The sequence below is a fragment of the Lactuca virosa genome, chromosome 6 (genome assembly GCF_052849685.1).
Source record: "Lactuca virosa cultivar CGN04683 chromosome 6, Lactuca_virosa_CGN04683_v6, whole genome shotgun sequence".
NCBI classification, from domain to species: Eukaryota; Viridiplantae; Streptophyta; class Magnoliopsida; order Asterales; family Asteraceae; genus Lactuca; species Lactuca virosa.
In genome coordinates, this window is record NC_136431.1 from 177,803,722 (window position 1) to 177,812,762 (window position 9,041).

Sequence of the window (9,041 nt, forward strand, 5' to 3'; positions counted from 1 at the left end):
GGGATATTGGGAGTATTAAAATAATCCGCAATATCGTTCACCTCGTCTAAGTGTTTGAAAGCATCCTCGTGATCCTTCCCGTAAAATGGGATATCCTTAAGTGCAGTAAGGATATGTCCCTTTAACTCGAATGTGGCATTGGCAGGAATCGTAGGATGTACTAAACCCGGCCCCCCATCATCTCGAATGCGCTTCTTGTAATCCCCCATGGCCATCTCATCAATGTTCGCCATTTCGTTCACCGGATCGTTCTCAGGTTCACTCGTATAAAGTCCAAATTTTGTTTCTGATTCGTACTCGGTCTCGTGTGGGTTAGGAGTTTGATCGAAGACTTCAAACTTGCTCTTTGAGGCTGAAATCGATTCTCCCGTTTTCTTTCCTGACTTCCTTGAAAAGGCTGATTTCAGTTCTAGTAAAGGCGACTTCTTATTATCGTTTTTGTGCAGCGTACACTCCGGATCTTCCAGCGGTGGCACCAAAGGTGTGTTGGAACCTCTGGTCATGAACTCCTGGAATAAAACAAAAAGATAAAACGTAAAACTGATCAAAACGAACTGAAATAAACAAAACTAAGGACTTCAGTTCTCACATCGTGAATCTTGAAGGTTCACGTCGTGAGTCCTGTAATGCAGAAAAATTAAAAACAGAAAAGTAACTTCTTGTAGGTTTTAACCTACAAAAAGGATCGATTAATTTAAAGCAAACAAACTAATAATTAACTAAGTCGTTCCCCGGCAACGACGCCAAAAACTTGATGTGCACGGAAGTACCCACTAATTTTAATATTTATAACCTAACAAACTTATACTAACTATGCACTTATAGGCAATGTACCTAGTCAGATTACAGTATAGCTTGGGTAAGTCGGGTGTCGATCACAGGGAACGGTGTTATTAATTAATATATTTACTACTAAATTAATCTAATTATTAACAAGCTAAAAAGGGTTTTTATCTGATTTTGCAAGATCAGACTAACTTAACTCAAATTCAATCAATAATTAAAAACACACTCTTATCCAGTTCGAATCCACTTCGTCCTTATGGCTAGCTAATAATTATGGATTATTAAGTTGGTTGTTATTATATTAGTAATTTAGGTCTAAATTTACCAATAGTTAATTAATTCATGTAAAACTATGTATGGTCACACACAATTAAACACATAACCAATTATGTTTATGAATACGCTATGTAAGATTTATCATGTAAACACAATTATAGTCATAATCTATGTTCTTTAGCACAGCAAAGTTAATTACTTCAATTACTAACTAAGATTTTGGTTGATCCTAGCTCTAGTAATTCAATGTTCACTAAATTACCAGGTTATCAAGTTCATGCAGTTAATGGTCACTAAACTACACATAACATGAATTTAAACAACTAAAGCAACAACATAAGCATGCTAGGTAACAATAAATCAAACACAAGCAATTCACCAACTAAATAAATCCATATAAAATTATGCTATTCATAAGTTAGAAGCTTCATCTAGCTAGATAAGAGTAGCTAGATTCAGCTGCTCATAGTAGCAACTAACACATAAACACAACTCAAATAAGAAAACATGTTCATAAGGATCAAACAAATAACTTAATTATGAACTTTTACTCTTTTGGTGTTGAAAACCCTTTTTCCAGAGCCTTACTTCTGCTGTAAATCGTCTCCTGGAACCTCTTCCTTCAGCCAAAAGTCTCCCAAATCGTAATGGGCAAAGGTATTTATAATATCTTTAAATTTCCCGTTCACGTCGTGAGAATTTAAGACTCACGTCGTGAACTTCGAGATAATCGTGTTCGGCAAGGATTCCTTCACCCGGATGCTTATCTTCTAAACCTCTCTACTCACGTCGTAAACCATGAACTGTTCACGTCGTGAGTACGTCTTTTGGGTGTTTTTTCGTTCTTCTCTTCTTCAAGCCCCCCAAAGTTCCAAGTATTGTTACTTCTGGTCCCTTTCTTTGAAAATACTTCTATTTGGCTGCACATAACAATTTATCCTTATAAGTACCATAATTCTGTGCAAATAACCAAAATATTTAATAAAATGTAGATCAATATTGCCTAAAACTATGTATAAATTTGGCAATATCAAAATACCCCACACTTAGGCTTTGCTTGCCCTCAAGCAAATCTACTTATTTAAACTTAAACCTTCATCACTAGCATTACATAGAACAATCCAATTCCAGCTCAGCCATTATGCCAAGACCTCAACGCATGCATTTGTGTCTAAATTTTTTCCTAAATGACCCCCCCCCATACTTTAAATACTCACAATCTTCATAAACAATTACCCACTTCTTTCGAACAATGCTCATTTTATGCAACCCTCCGAATCCATCCTCAGAGAGCTTTCTAACCTCAAGATATTTTTGTAAAGCTACCCAAGCATACATAAACTAGAGAATTACAACTTTTTAGAAGATACCACAATTAGGAGCTCTTGAATTCTTCTTTCCTTTAATGTTTGATCTTTCACTTCATTGAATTCACTTCTTTCATGATTTTTGGCATCTTTAACTTTTGATTCTTTAGAACTTTGATCTTCTGATCTTCAACTTTGATAGCTCCAAAATTCTTCAAGAATTTTTACTTTTCGGTAATTTCTCTCTTTTTTTTACATGTATAACACACTTTTTTTTTATATCACTCAAAAACCTACATGCTTAAGCAGGGGCGCTTAACTTCAACCTTTATTGGTTAAGACATATATTTCCTGGATACATTTCAAGTTTAGGCTGCTAAACATGTTGCATTCCTCAAACTAAGCAGGGTTATGTTTTTGTTCCATGATTTCACTAAAATAAGGGAGGCCACAAATGCATTGTAACGTATATCGGCTCAACTAAACCTTTGAGCTCTTATCGGATCATTCCACTAGCAAGTACAGTTCAAATTATTACTACTAGATCCAATTAATAAAATTTTTAAAATGTACCAAATTATCTAGCAATTTACTTTTTCTACCCTCTACCCCCTACCCCACACTTATTTCATACAATGCCCTCATTGTATGCTTAAAATAATATAAAAATTAAGAGAAGGGAGAAAGAGGAACAGACTCCCCTGGGATAGTGGCGTGATCAAAACTCCAAAAGTGTGGAAAAACATGCATCTCGAATATGGACCTCTTTAAAATAAGAACTCGGACTTGAACTTGCGAAACCAGCCATCAATCAAAACTCCAATCTTCAAAAAGAATGGTGCAAGCCTCCAAATCATGTAGACAATGTGGGAAAGCATATGCCACATTGTATATTAGAGAAAACAGCCCATCGAATCGTCATAAAAGTGTCATAAGGAATGGTAGTAATTCCGTGTAATGAAGAAGAACGGAACGAAATGAATATGGTGGAAATTCACAACTCACGACGTGAATCAGTACAGGCTCACGACGTGAAGTCGCTGAATCGCGTATTCTGAATTTCCTTGGAACTTTGTTCACGACGTGAGAAATAAAGGGTCACGACGTGAACTCTGGGTAAACCAGAATGAAAACTGCCTTTTTCCTTGTAAATGCATATACTCCACTCAACATCTTAACGAATTAAGACCCTTCTAAATTCAGTGTATTTTGACGACTCTTCTAACTATAACCTCTCTCGACTCACCCCACACTTATTTCCAATTGTGGGTTTCGACTTTCAACTTCTAAACTTGAACGACACTCGCTTAAACGAACACGACTCTTGACTTGACCTTACTCCTTCCCCAAGACTCCTTAGCAAACTGAAAGTTAACAACCAAAGAGCAAAGTAATATAATATCTTAAAGTCTTACAATCCAAACAAATTTAAAAACAAAATAAAAACAAACCAAACAAAAATAAACAAAATAAAACTAATTGATCAATCATCTTCATCCTCCTCGTTTGCTCCACTAGTGCCCGCCCCATCCCCTCCATGTCCTCGATACTCCGTCCACCTCGGGCAAATTGGGTAATGATACCCCAAATGAGGCGGCTGCTCCACCCCAAGGTGTCGAACCACGTTCTCCATGGTACCCCCAATCCAGTTGACGCTCAATGATAACTGGTCAAAATACCCAGCCATATCATTCCCAAAAGGTGCTCCTACCATGGGTGCGGGTGGATGCATTGGCTGTCCTCTCTCTCCTCTTCCTCTCACGTTTCTTCTCCTCGGTCGTGGCTGTGGTTGTTGTTCTGGTTGTGTATCTGGCTGCTCATCACCCTCATTACCCTCATCATCAGAAGGTACCAATCCCCAATGCGACCCAAAGTTTCTGACAACCCGCATGGTCTCCAAATACCCCATGCCAAACTCATGCTCATCCACACAAGTCATGGAACGAGTAATATCAGGGACAAGCAAATGATATGAGCGGGCCAAATGCGTAATAAATTGCCCTCCACAAATAGGGCTCCCCGGGCAAGAACTAGCTGCAGACCCGGCCAGAAAACGTGCCAAAAAATACGGAATGTTGCAACACACTCCGGGCTGCAAGATACACCATAAGAAGAATAGATTTTGCTTTGTTACTTTGTCTCCATGCCTCCTATGATTGATGGAGAATGTGATGAAACGTTGGAGTAAGCGGTGGATAGGGGACCGAATACTACTCTCGGGAGACACTCCGGAATTAAAAATCCCGGATGCAATATTATGCCAGAAAGCATATCCAGTGACACCCTCCGTGTATCCTCTAGCTGCATCGCTCAAGAACATACCAAATTCGGGAGTCATTGCCTCTTGTCTATCATATATTCCAACCCTCCAAGCGAATTCAACGAGGCTGCACTCCCGATACTCACCCCCTAACCGGAATACCAAAGCTTGCAGCCAATGTGGGTCTAGGACAGTCTCCTGGAATGTCACTGTTGAGTAAAACTCAACACAAAATTCCTTATACACCCGCTCTTGGATCCGAAATAGGTTGAGCCAACCCGAGCAAGTGAATGAATACCCATCTCCAATAAATATTTCTGTCAAAAACGGGGACAGCCTTTCCACGAGCCCGACTTCCCTCAACCGCGTCCAATTGATTGTAGGAGCAACAACAATCTCTCGATTGTAGAGCCACCCTAATTTGTTGTTCCATCGGGTCAAGATGTCTCGGGACATCGTTGTGGGAAAATTGTAAAACGAGTGTAAACCCGCAACTCCAAGAGGTGCCTCCCTTCAAGGACCCATTTCTGCAAAAACAAGCAACAAACACAGCCAAAAGAAACAACCCACAAGTTTAGAAATAAAAGAAACAGAAAACTGTTCAGCCCAGAATTCATGTCGTGAATTCCTAAGAATTCACGTCGTGAGTTCGTCATCGATGTCAAATTATGTTCTGTTCCTGTACAAATCGGCCAATACAATGCTGAGGGTTTACTCCTATGTTATTTTCGACCATAAATCGTCTACATTCCAAGGCTAATTCACGAATTCTAGGGCATACAATTCAACTAACTAACAAACCCTAAACCTGAGTTCAACTATTAGAGAATAATTAAACTTAGTACTTAAGAACCATTACCTTAGATTGAAGTATTACGTAAGCAAAAAGGAAAATAGAGTGGTTGTCGGCCAATATCGAATGGAGGGGACCAGCTGCCGCTTTCACTTCGTGAGGAATAAACAAAGTGGTAGGTCAAACTGATTCCTTATCCTTTAATCTGTGGTCCCGAACAATTTACAACTCACGCCGTGAATCCATAATGGTTCCCGTCGTGAGTTTTGTCTGGACTCTAAAATTGGGCCATTTAAGTAGGAAGTGGGCTAAGGCATAAAAAATAGTTATCATAAAATATTTATGCCCGTATTCCGTTGTGAATCCTAAATGGTTCACGTCGTGAGTCCTTTCTAATCATGAAATTTATTAATTTCTCCAAATTTAATTTTGTAAGATATTCAATAAGTGTTACCACTTGATTTTAATGACTCCTTATGCAGATAATAATTCGGATGACATGATCGACTTCTTAAGAACTAAAAACATGCTAAAAATTAAAAAGAAAAAGAAAGAAAATGCAAACCAAACTCGGGTTGCCTCCCGAGAAGCGCTTCTTTTTGAGGAGTCTTGAGCTGGACTCCGTGCCTCCGACGTTGAATCATCTGAAGAGTTCACCACCAGGATCTTTTGCTCCTTGAAACGCCTCTTGTAAGCTTGAACACGTCTTTTATACGCCTTTTTCGAATTTTCCTTTTTAGCTTTGGCCTCGTCTCCATCAAGCTTGCGTTTGGTCCCTTTAGTCTCTATCTTGTCTTCATACTTACACTCCATAGTATCCTTTTCTTCCTTTACCACTGGACTTGTTATTTTTGATGTGACCTCCTCTTCATCACTCGTCATCTCATCATCTTCCTTGCTCACCCAAGAAGTTGGATTCGTGTAGGCAATGACTTCAACTAAAAATGGAACAGATGCTCTCGGTTTTGTTCTTTTAACTTGGTGAATTGTTTTGATTTCTTCTTCCATGAGCTTCTCTAATTCTTCAAGTTCATTTTCTTCATCAATGTTGAAAACCCCTTCTCGAGCATGATTCCCTTGGAAACCATCTTCTATTCCAAAAATTTCCTTCTCATCCCCAACTCTCAAGGTGAGCTTGGATTCGCGTATATCAACCAGAGCTCCAGCAGTGTTAAGTAACGGGCAACCAAGAATAATTGGAACATTGGGATCTTCTTTCATATCGAAAACCACAAAGTCTATTGGAAAAACGAATTTCCCAATTTTCACGAGAATATCTTCCACAATGCCCCGTGGCTGTGTCACTGAACGGTTTGCCATGTGAATAGTCATCTTTGTAGCCTTCAACTTCTAAATATTTAATTTTTGATAAAACGAATAAGGCATCAAATTTATGCTAGCCCCAGAATCGGCTAAAGCATAAACCTTCATATTATTCCCAAACTCACATGGGAGAGTGAGTCGTCCAGGATCCCCCATCTTCTTAGGTATTTCTCCCAACACAGCTTTTGAGCTTTGCTCACTTAGAATCACCTTAGAATTCTCCTTTAATTGCTGACGAGTGTCTAACAAGTCTTGTAAGAACTTAGCATATTCTGGAACTTTTGCAAGTGAACCAATAAAATGAGTATTGATAGGAATACCCTTCAATTGCTTGATAAACTCCAGATGTTCTCTCTCCAGTGGACTGAGATTAGATCTAGACGGGAATGGAAAAGGTGGTTTATAAGCTGGAACATATACGAATTTCTTCTGTTCAGACTGAGCCCACGACGTGAGTATGGCGGGCTCACGACGTGAACTGGGTATTCCAGCAGATTCTTCAATTTCGAGCTTCGGCTTCTTTGGCTTTGGATCGGGCTGTTGTGGCTCCACTTCTAAGACTTCTAGGAACTCAGAAATCGCCTCTTCTTCAATATCTATGGCCATTATGTGAGATTGGATTTTGTTTTCAGGATTTTTCGGGAACATCTTCTCATTAACCAAAGTGGTAAGTTGACCAAGTTGTACTTCAAGGTTATTGATGGAGGCTTGCTGATTCTTTATTAATGCTTGCTGATCTATCATCATTTCGTGATGATTCTTCAATATAGTTCTTTGTTCTTCCATTGCAGTGCCAGTAGCATCGTGTCTTTTTTCTGAAGCTTCCATGAATTTCATCAACATGGTCTCTAATTCTGATTTCTTCTCAACTGGTGGTTGCTCTCTTTGGTAGAAGCCTCGGCCAGTTTGCCTAAATTTCTCTTCTTTTTGCTTCTTGTATTCTTCGTAAGGGAGCCACTCTTTCTTTGGTTTTCTCCAATCTTCATCATACTTGTCCCCACTTGAGTAGCATACTTGAGCTTTCTTGTTTCCATATTCATCCATATTGCAATCCTTTGTCAAGTGTGGGCCACTACATCTCTCGCAACCAACTCGAATTGCATGAATTGATTGGTCCAATTGAGTCAATCTCCTATCCATAGTGTTAAGCATTGCCATTGCAGCAGCCATCTCTTTAGTTTGTGTACCTCCACTGCCTTTTATTCCATCACGCCCTGGGTTGTGATACTCACGAGAGTGCCTTGAAAACTCTTCAATCAACTCCTTGGCCTGATTTGGGTTCTTCTTCGTTAGTGGTCCTTGCGAATCAAGGAGTTGTCTAGTCATGACATTCACCCCATCATAAAATATCGACATCTCTTGCTGAATATTGAGGTCATTTTGAGGACAATTCCTTAACAACCCCTTGTAGCGTTCCCAGGCCTCGTATAATGACTCCCCCGGATTTTGCTCAAAGTTGGCAATTGTCTTCTTGAGTTTAGAGATTTTGGAGGGTGGACAAAACTGATCTAGAAATCTCTCACGCAATTGGGCCCATGTGGTGATTGTACCAGGTGGGAGTGCCTTCAACCAGTCTTTTGCTGCTCCCTTGAAAGTGACTGGTAGCATCCTTAGCAAAGCTGTCTCCCTTGGGATATTGGGAGTATTAAAATAATCCGCAATATCGTTCACCTCGTCTAAGTGTTTGAAAGCATCCTCATGATCCTTCCCGTAAAATGGGATATCCTTAAGTGCAGTAAGGATATGTCCCTTTAACTCGAATGTGGCATTGGCAGGAATCGTAGGATGTACTAAACCCGGCCCCCCATCATCTCGAATGCGCTTCTTGTAATCCCCCATGGCCATCTCATCAATGTTTGCCATTTCGTTCACCGGATCGTTCTCAGGTTCACTCGTATAAAGTCCAAATTCTGTTTCTGATTCGTACTCGGTCTCGTGTGGGTTAGGAGTTTGATCGAAGACTTCAAACTTGCTCTTTGAGGCTGAAATCGATTCTCCCGTTTTCTTTCCTGACTTCCTTGAAAAGGCTGATTTCAGTTCTTGTAAAGGCGACTTCTTATTATCGTTTTTGTGCAGCGTAGACTCCGGATCTTCCAGCGGTGGCACCAAAAGTGTGTTGGAACCTCTGTTCATGAACTCCTGGAATAAAACAAAAAGATAAAACGTAAAACTGAACAAAACGAACTGAAATAAACAAAACTAAGGACTTCAGTTCTCACGTCGTGAATCTTGAAGGTTCACGTCGTGAGTCCTGTAATGCAGAAAAACTAAAAACAGAAAAGTAACTTCTTGCAGG

General features: G+C 39.7%; 1 non-coding gene across 1 annotated transcript; it reads left to right on the plus strand.

The window, feature by feature from the left end:
• The first annotated feature begins 8,117 nt into the window (after positions 1-8,117).
• Positions 8,118-8,224, plus strand: LOC145123122 (small nucleolar RNA R71). The gene has a single exon (XR_013715000.1). It is a non-coding gene; the product is annotated as a small nucleolar RNA R71 (small nucleolar RNA).
• Positions 8,225-9,041: the final 817 nt, after the last annotated feature.